Raw genomic sequence first — 7,554 nt, forward strand, 5'->3', positions numbered from 1 at the left:
TTTTTCTTTCTCTAGCCTTTGCATAATTTTGTGTTCTGTAGGGAGAAGTAAGGAACTGAAAAACTTGAATTATACTGAGTGATGTAAAGGTACACTTGATAATACTGTCAGCACACTATAGTCTCTCCCATCGGCCTAGTTTTTATACCATAAGTAGCATATGTTTCATGCAATGGGTGTTTTAGATTTTGGTAAATTAGCATTGGTGTTTTCTGTTTGGTCAGTACGAAGGAATTGGAAAGGCCAACCTTTGACATGCTATCTTTGACATACATACATTTGCATTATAGGTAAGAGACAACCAAAATGAGCTTTCTGAGGCATGTATTTGTTCTATGCAGTGGATCTTCACTATATACTGAATCAGGGCAAATAAGAGCAGCAGCAAAAAATTCTGCATATGGGCCTGAATTTGTCCAAGCCGTGATCTGTTGATAAAAAAAGTAAGTTAACTGGATAGCCATACTCTTTCTTTAATTTATCTAGCTATGTCTTTGCATAGTCCAAAGCATTTCAATCAAACCTATACCTAGTTAAGAATACTCATCTGTAATTTGTTTCAGATTGAGAAATAGAAAACTTTAGAGTTAATTAAGTTCCTTTTTTCTATCTTTATGGAGACAAATGAATAAGCTTGGACCAAATTGGATACGGAAATCTCTTTCAATACTTAATGAGTCGGTCTCACATATGTTGTAAAATAGAGGAACTGCCCCACCCATGACACAGCTCACAACGGCCTAGCATAATCTAGGGACTGATTTCGTGCAAGTAGCTGTCTGTGCTAGTGTTCCATGTTCCCCTCACTTTTAGCCTGCTGCTGAACTGGAGCTTGAATCCCTTTACTCAATTCAGACCTGCTAAAATAGTTCTTGACAAATTCCACCCTTTTGTATGTTCCTTTATTTGCTGCATAAGTGAACTCTGCATATAGGTTACAGTGTTAGTCAGACCTCGTAAAATGAACTCTTGCTTTCTCTTTTACAGATTCCATCTTATAGTAAATTTGTTTATACAACTGACTTCTGAAGCACTATTTCGGGTTGGCTTCTGAGTGTAAGTTTGTTAAATGCCTTCAAATTCAACACTACTTTTACCCTTTGTTGTTGTTATCTCTTTCTATTGGCTAAGTTAGTATTTCTGTTAAATTGGTTGATAATTTGTATGTGTCCCAAGATTTAGTTTTGCTCCATTAATTAGTCATTATCTTGCATAGAGAAAACTAGAATAAGAGTAGCTGCAGAACTGAGGTGTTACTTAGTTGTTTTTCCATAAATCACTTTCACTTGAGCATTTACTTGTACTTGAGAAGTGGAACATTTGTTGCACAGCAAGCTCGTCACATTTGTTCTAGAAATCTCTAATGGCATAATGTTCCACTGCAGGCTTTCCTCAATGAGGATGAAGGACCCCGTCGATGCAAGTCTTCAAAGATGGGTACTGGACTGGTTCAATGACGCTGTGTGGCCGGTTCTATGTCACTATTGGTGCTCAGAGGAGTTCAAGACAAAATGGAAGATAGGATAGGAATGTTGCTTCAGTTCTGATGATATTGCTCAAAACCATGGAGGGTCTAGACCCTTCACAGAGACACAACAAGTTCTGGTATGTTATGTGTATGTGTATCTTTGACTTAATATTTGCATACAAATGTAAACATGTCTATTTTGATGCTGCTCATTAACTATTTGTATTTGTAGGCACATAGGTTTGGACAACATAAGAAAACCCCTATTAATGCATTTGCTGCAATGAAATCTGGCATGAAAAATGTGGATAGCAGTGGTAATTGTGGTCCGATCAACAGCAACAAAGCACAACAAGAGCATAACATACCAGAACTTGTTGTGTTATCATGCACTTATACTTACTGCCTAATTTTCATAGATCTGATTCCCTAAAAATTGGTAGCACTGTTCTATTCTCACATGACTTGATATCAGCACATATTTTTCTAATATTGTTGAGTGGCATTGATGACAAATGGGAATTGTATGATTTTTTTCCTTATGAATGAATAAATATTAAATGAAACAATAAGATTAGCATTTTTTTAAGACGTCTTCTGTAAGACTGTAATGTTGCTTGATGATAAATTTTGTGACCATTATTTGAAATTAGTGATTTGTTCTGAGTGTATGCTTTGATAGATCTATGGTACAACTACAAGTACACCTTGGGATGGACAATTGGTGGTACATTTTTGTTTATGTACGGCTAATTGGTAGTGCTGAAGGCAAATAATCTCTTTGCTTCCATCTGGAATGTGTTTACCTATTGGCTGTTGTTAGCATCTGGAAGATTACTACTACTACCTATAGCAATCTAACTAATATTTCTCTTCATATATGTATAGGCCACTGGTTCTTCTCATGTTGGCTCGGAATCGACCAATGATGACAATGCCACATATGGCCACGATGAAGACAATCTCAATGCCGCATACAGAGCTGCATTGGAAACACTGAACCGAAACCATGCATGAAGGTGGGAGTCATCACAAACAGATAATGCAATTTTGTGTTTGTAGAAGTTGTTGGTAGTAGCCACTTCTAACCTTTAGATAGTAAAGGTGCAGCCAACAAGTTGATGCCAGTTTTTGGGAAAGACAATCAACTAGTTGATGCTTTTGTGAAATTATTATTTATGTAGCTGTGGATGCAAGACCTATGGACATCTTAATTATGTAGCTGTGGATGCAAGACCTATGGGCATCTTAATTTGTGGCTGTTGATGCCAACCGGGGGCATCTAATCTATATGTATGGCATGTGGATGATGACAAATTGATGCAATATATTTGTGTTCTAGTTGAAAACCTTATAGAATCAGATGTCATGTTTGTGCCTATACTATTATCATGAATATCGTATGAAATTATAATTAAATGAGGTGCTTCTGTGGTCTGGTGACTGCAATTATTTCCTGTTGGTACGTTATAGTTATACTATCGGGAGAGGATGATAGGAAAACTGTAATTCTCTTGTGGCTCGACAGAAAAACCAATATTTTCTATCGGTACGAGTTTATTTTTCTGGCGGTTCAACACCGACAGGAAATTGTATTCCCTGTACACATATTTTTCCTGTAGTCATTTACCGACAGAAGCAAAATTCTAGACTTGGCGACCCATAATTTTCGTGTCGATGCCCACCGACAAGAAAAATAGTAAACCAACAGTAAAATAATACAATCGACAGAAAAAAAAGTTATTTCCCTGTCGTTTTAGTTCTGTCAGAATTTTCCTATCGGTATACCGACAGAAAAATTATTTTTAATTTTCCTTGTCGGTTTTTTGCTTTTTTCTGTTGGTTTTTTACCGACAGGAAATTTTTGGTTTCCAGTAGTGTTTCCAATGTCCGAAAAGAGTGCGTCCAGAGCACTTCGACGTTGGATGCAGTCTGTCGAACAACTTGTCAAAGGCCTCCAGCTCCGACGTGGAGGGCGCTGATGGACCCTTGGTGTAGCCCATATACTGCATGATCAGCACCTCACCTCGCTTGAAAGCAGGTACTCGAGGGGCTGAGCCGCCAACCGCCTGCTCCGCAGCGGCAGCACTGGCTTAGCAGGAGGCTGCTTGGGAGGCTCACGAATAAGCGGAGAGTCGACATTCTTCAGCACGCGCCTGATGAAGCTCTTGAGGCGTCGTGCAGTCGTCCACCGTCCATAAAAGAGAGCATTTCTTGCTTTTCAAGAAGTCAAACCATTTAAAGTTTTACTAAAATTATATAAAACTATTTTCATAGTATGTCTATTTGAGTCATAGGTCTTTATAATTCTCTTTATAATTTTGGTCAAAGATACTTGGACTCTCTAATAAAGTTGGAACGACTTATAGTTTAGGACTGAGGGAGTAACATTTATGATATAAAATAAATATCATTACATTAGTTATAAAATATATTTTTAGACTAAACTTAATTGGAGACGTAAATTTTCATACTATTCACTATAATTTCAGTCAAAGTTAAACTAGTTCGACCTTCATGCAACCCAAGTTCTAATTTTTTGGACGGAGGGAGTACCATCCTATATTGGAATTGGTGAGCTTTCCCGGTCAAAGATGTAAAATCAAGCATGCGTACACATGCTTGTGGATTGAGTTAGTGGAGAGGCCATGAAAGTGATATGGTATAGTTGCAACTAGCAACTAAAAAGAATCAATAGTGGCCTCATTATGTGCTCAAGGGAAGCACATAAAGGTCAAAGACAAATTTTGGCATGCTAGTATCTTGACCGCCCAATCAATTTGCAACGAATTCTTTTAACCAACTCTTTCTCTAAAGAAACAAAAGTGCCAAGATGAAGTGTACTACCATAGTAAAACGTTTGGTATATATAGAATTGCACATCCACCATATCTGATCCCATATAACTGCCAAATTCTTGCAAGGCAGACTTTGGCACTTATCCAGAAAAGACATAAGAGGTTACATGTGGTGGTAGCTGGCAAGGAAATCTGCATGCTACACCGTGTGCAATGTAATCAAATCACACCCAGTCCCAACTTTGAGCTAGAATTTCATGTACGCAGTCCACACTCACAGCTTCACATGAAAGGGTAACTCCTCCACGTGCAATATTCTATCATTCCAAAAATTGGAAACTGACATCATACTGCTACAGAAATAGTTTTCGCGAATGGCATTTTCCTAGCTGGTTTTATTGAAACTGACAGTGACAACATATTTTTTTTCTCGAATACGCAAAAGGCTTGCGTATCTTTTGTATTAAGGTCAAAGGGTTTTGAGAATTACAGCGACGCGCCGCACTGCAGACGCACTAGGGGGACATGAAATGTTACAGTGTGCTCGTTGGTACTACTCCCGAACAAGACAACCAAGGTGCCGCGCCCCCGCGTCAATCCACAGGTTGGCGAAGTGTCAATCAAGGCTAGGAGTTGCATTGTGTTCGTTGATTCATCTTGGAAGCACCTGGCATTGCGCTCCTTCCACAGCTCCCAAGCCATGTGCGAGAATAGCGAGCACTACGTCAAAAAGTGTTTTTAGGGGCGGTTGTAGACCATTTGTAGGGGCGGTTTGCCCAGCCGCCCCTACGCAAGGGTCTCTACAAATCATGCATTTGTAGGGGCGGTTCTCAGGCCGCCCCTACAAATAGATTTGTAGGGGCGGCTGGTGTTCCCAGGCCGCCCCTACAAATCGATTTATAGGGGCGGCACGTATTACCAGCCGCCCCTACAAATCGATTTGTAGGGGCGGCTGTAGTACCAGCGGCCCCTACAAATAGGTATTTATAGGAGCGGTTCAATCTAAAACCGCCCCTACAGTACGTTTTCCCGTAAAAAAAAATTCAAATTTACAATTCAAAATCGCGTTGCCGAACGCCCGGCGACCAACGTTCCGAACCGCGTTCGCGTTGCCGAACGCCCCGCGACCAGCGTTCGCGTTGCCGAACGCCCCACGACCACGACTACAAGCACAAGAGTATTCTATAAACTACAATTACAAGTCCAATTCACAAGAATATATACAATCCATCATTAAATATACAAATTCCATACACATTGTTATCAACGTCCTAGAGCTAGCCTTTCAGTCTCACGAAGGTGTTGGTCCTGAGGATTTGTACCTAACTCTGACTCTCGGTCATGGTTGGCGCCTCTGATGTGTACAATCTGGTCCAATATGATGTTGCAAAGGTCGCCGACGAGCTCTAAGAGTTGGTCATCCTTGTATGGGTCTCTTTTCATTCCTTTCTCTTCTCTCCACTACAAGAGAACAAGTTTCGGTTTAGTATTTCATACCATTTACGAAGTTTTTATACTATGGGTGAAGAGGTTCAAACTTACCCTTAAGGAGTGTCTCCTGTAGGCACCGGTGTTACTCATTATAGAACATATATAGTATCCACAATGTACACTCCCAGGCTTCTGCTTGGGGCACTGTGTGTTTTGCATATGAAAATGTTAAGTAATGCTTTTGACAGTCATGTAATGGAGTACTGAAGAAGTAAGTTACACTTACCGCACATAGTGTTTTTATAGCTAGCTTTTCCTTCCTTGCTGGATCATGCCTTCCATGATGATTAGTGACATAGAACCTAAATGCCCTGTTCAAATTATTTTAGCAAATACAACTTGTTAGTATCCAAAAGTGAACATTACAAGTATGTATACAAACATATAAGCTAATGTGGATTGTCGATATGTATACGTCTTGAGAATCGATATGAAGTCTTTGTATGTCGCCAGGTCCTTATCTAATGAATCAAAGACCCATGACATGCTCCTCCCGACATCGACGGCTATACAAATCCAGTGGTTGCTGCATAGATTTAATCATAGAACTAGATAAGCTCTTTTGCATCGAATAAAATATATCGAACAAAGCTTTAAGTATAGAGTTGAGCTTACTCGAAGTTGTATGGTAGCCATATAGTAGAGTGTTGTTGGAGATTTTTGAAAGCCAGGGCAATGTATGCCGTAACCTTAAGGGACTCTTCCCTTAGTTTCGTCGTACGGATGTGCTCTTTCTCCCGAAGAGTCTTTGCAGCAGCTAGCTCTTTGGCATCAAGTGTCCACCGTTTAGGGTAATTGAAATTTGTTTGGGCTATAGCTTGAGGGTCCACATACCCGACTTTTACACTTGGCATTTGTTTGACAATGTGCACTTGCATTCTACAAATCACGGTGTGGGTTAGTTACAACAAAATTCAAAGATTACATTCATATCATATCGAGAGGACAAGGACTTACAGGCACCACGTGCGAATTAGATTCATCTCCATTTCTCCCAAGTGAAAGCATGTTTGCATGTCATTGAAGTCAAAGACAATTTTCCCGGCTGGGCTTCCAAATGTGCCGGTGGGAAAGCATGCTTGTATGATATTTATGCTCGTTGGGAGAACACGCAAGTACCAATCATGGAACCTTCTCATTCCAAGTGGTAGGCGCTGGATGTCCCGGTTTGGTAGGAAGGGCTTGCCTCTTTCATATGTTTTCGGGCAATCCTTTGACCGTTTGATGGCATCAACATTTGGATACTGCTTTGCAATTTGGTGGAGTTTGCTAGTGACGGCCTCCTCAGAACCCCGTGATGGGACTTTTTTAACTTGGTTCTCAGGCTTGAACTGGTCATGGGAATACCACTTGGACACCGACAAGACGTCTTTGATCGGAACATAAATAGGCCTTATGGTGATTGGATGCTTCTTTCGAAGTTCCCATTCAGGCACGTCCTCATCTTCTTGTGCTGCAGCTTCTTCAAAAGGCACTCGTTGTTCATGTATCGGCTGTGCTTGTTGAGAAGACGGTGGTATCTCATGATGCACTTGCTCGGTACGAGCTGGAGAAGGTTGTGGCATCTCATCAGGCACATGCTCGCTAGGAGGCGGGGAAGAATGTGGCATCTCAGGAATGTGGGGGTCACGAGACGGTGAAAATATCTCCCCAACCTCAACAACTCGCTCTAAATTTGGGAGAGGGGGAGGCGGCGAAGAAGCAGTCAATATAATGTCCCGTTTGTGCCAGAGGATGAACTGCCCCATAACGTCTTCGAGTAACACCAGTCCCTCGGGAGTTGCGTAGTCTGTCCTC

At 40.8% G+C, this 7,554-nt stretch overlaps 1 long non-coding RNA gene across 1 annotated transcript; it reads left to right on the plus strand.

The window, feature by feature from the left end:
- The first annotated feature begins 861 nt into the window (after positions 1-861).
- LOC136485212 (uncharacterized) lies at positions 862-2,706 on the plus strand. Its single transcript, XR_010766364.1, has 2 exons — positions 862-1,056; positions 2,357-2,706. It is a non-coding gene; the product is annotated as an uncharacterized lncRNA (long non-coding RNA).
- Positions 2,707-7,554: the final 4,848 nt, after the last annotated feature.

This window comes from Miscanthus floridulus, chromosome 10, assembly GCF_019320115.1.
Source record: "Miscanthus floridulus cultivar M001 chromosome 10, ASM1932011v1, whole genome shotgun sequence".
NCBI classification, from domain to species: domain Eukaryota; kingdom Viridiplantae; phylum Streptophyta; class Magnoliopsida; order Poales; family Poaceae; genus Miscanthus; species Miscanthus floridulus.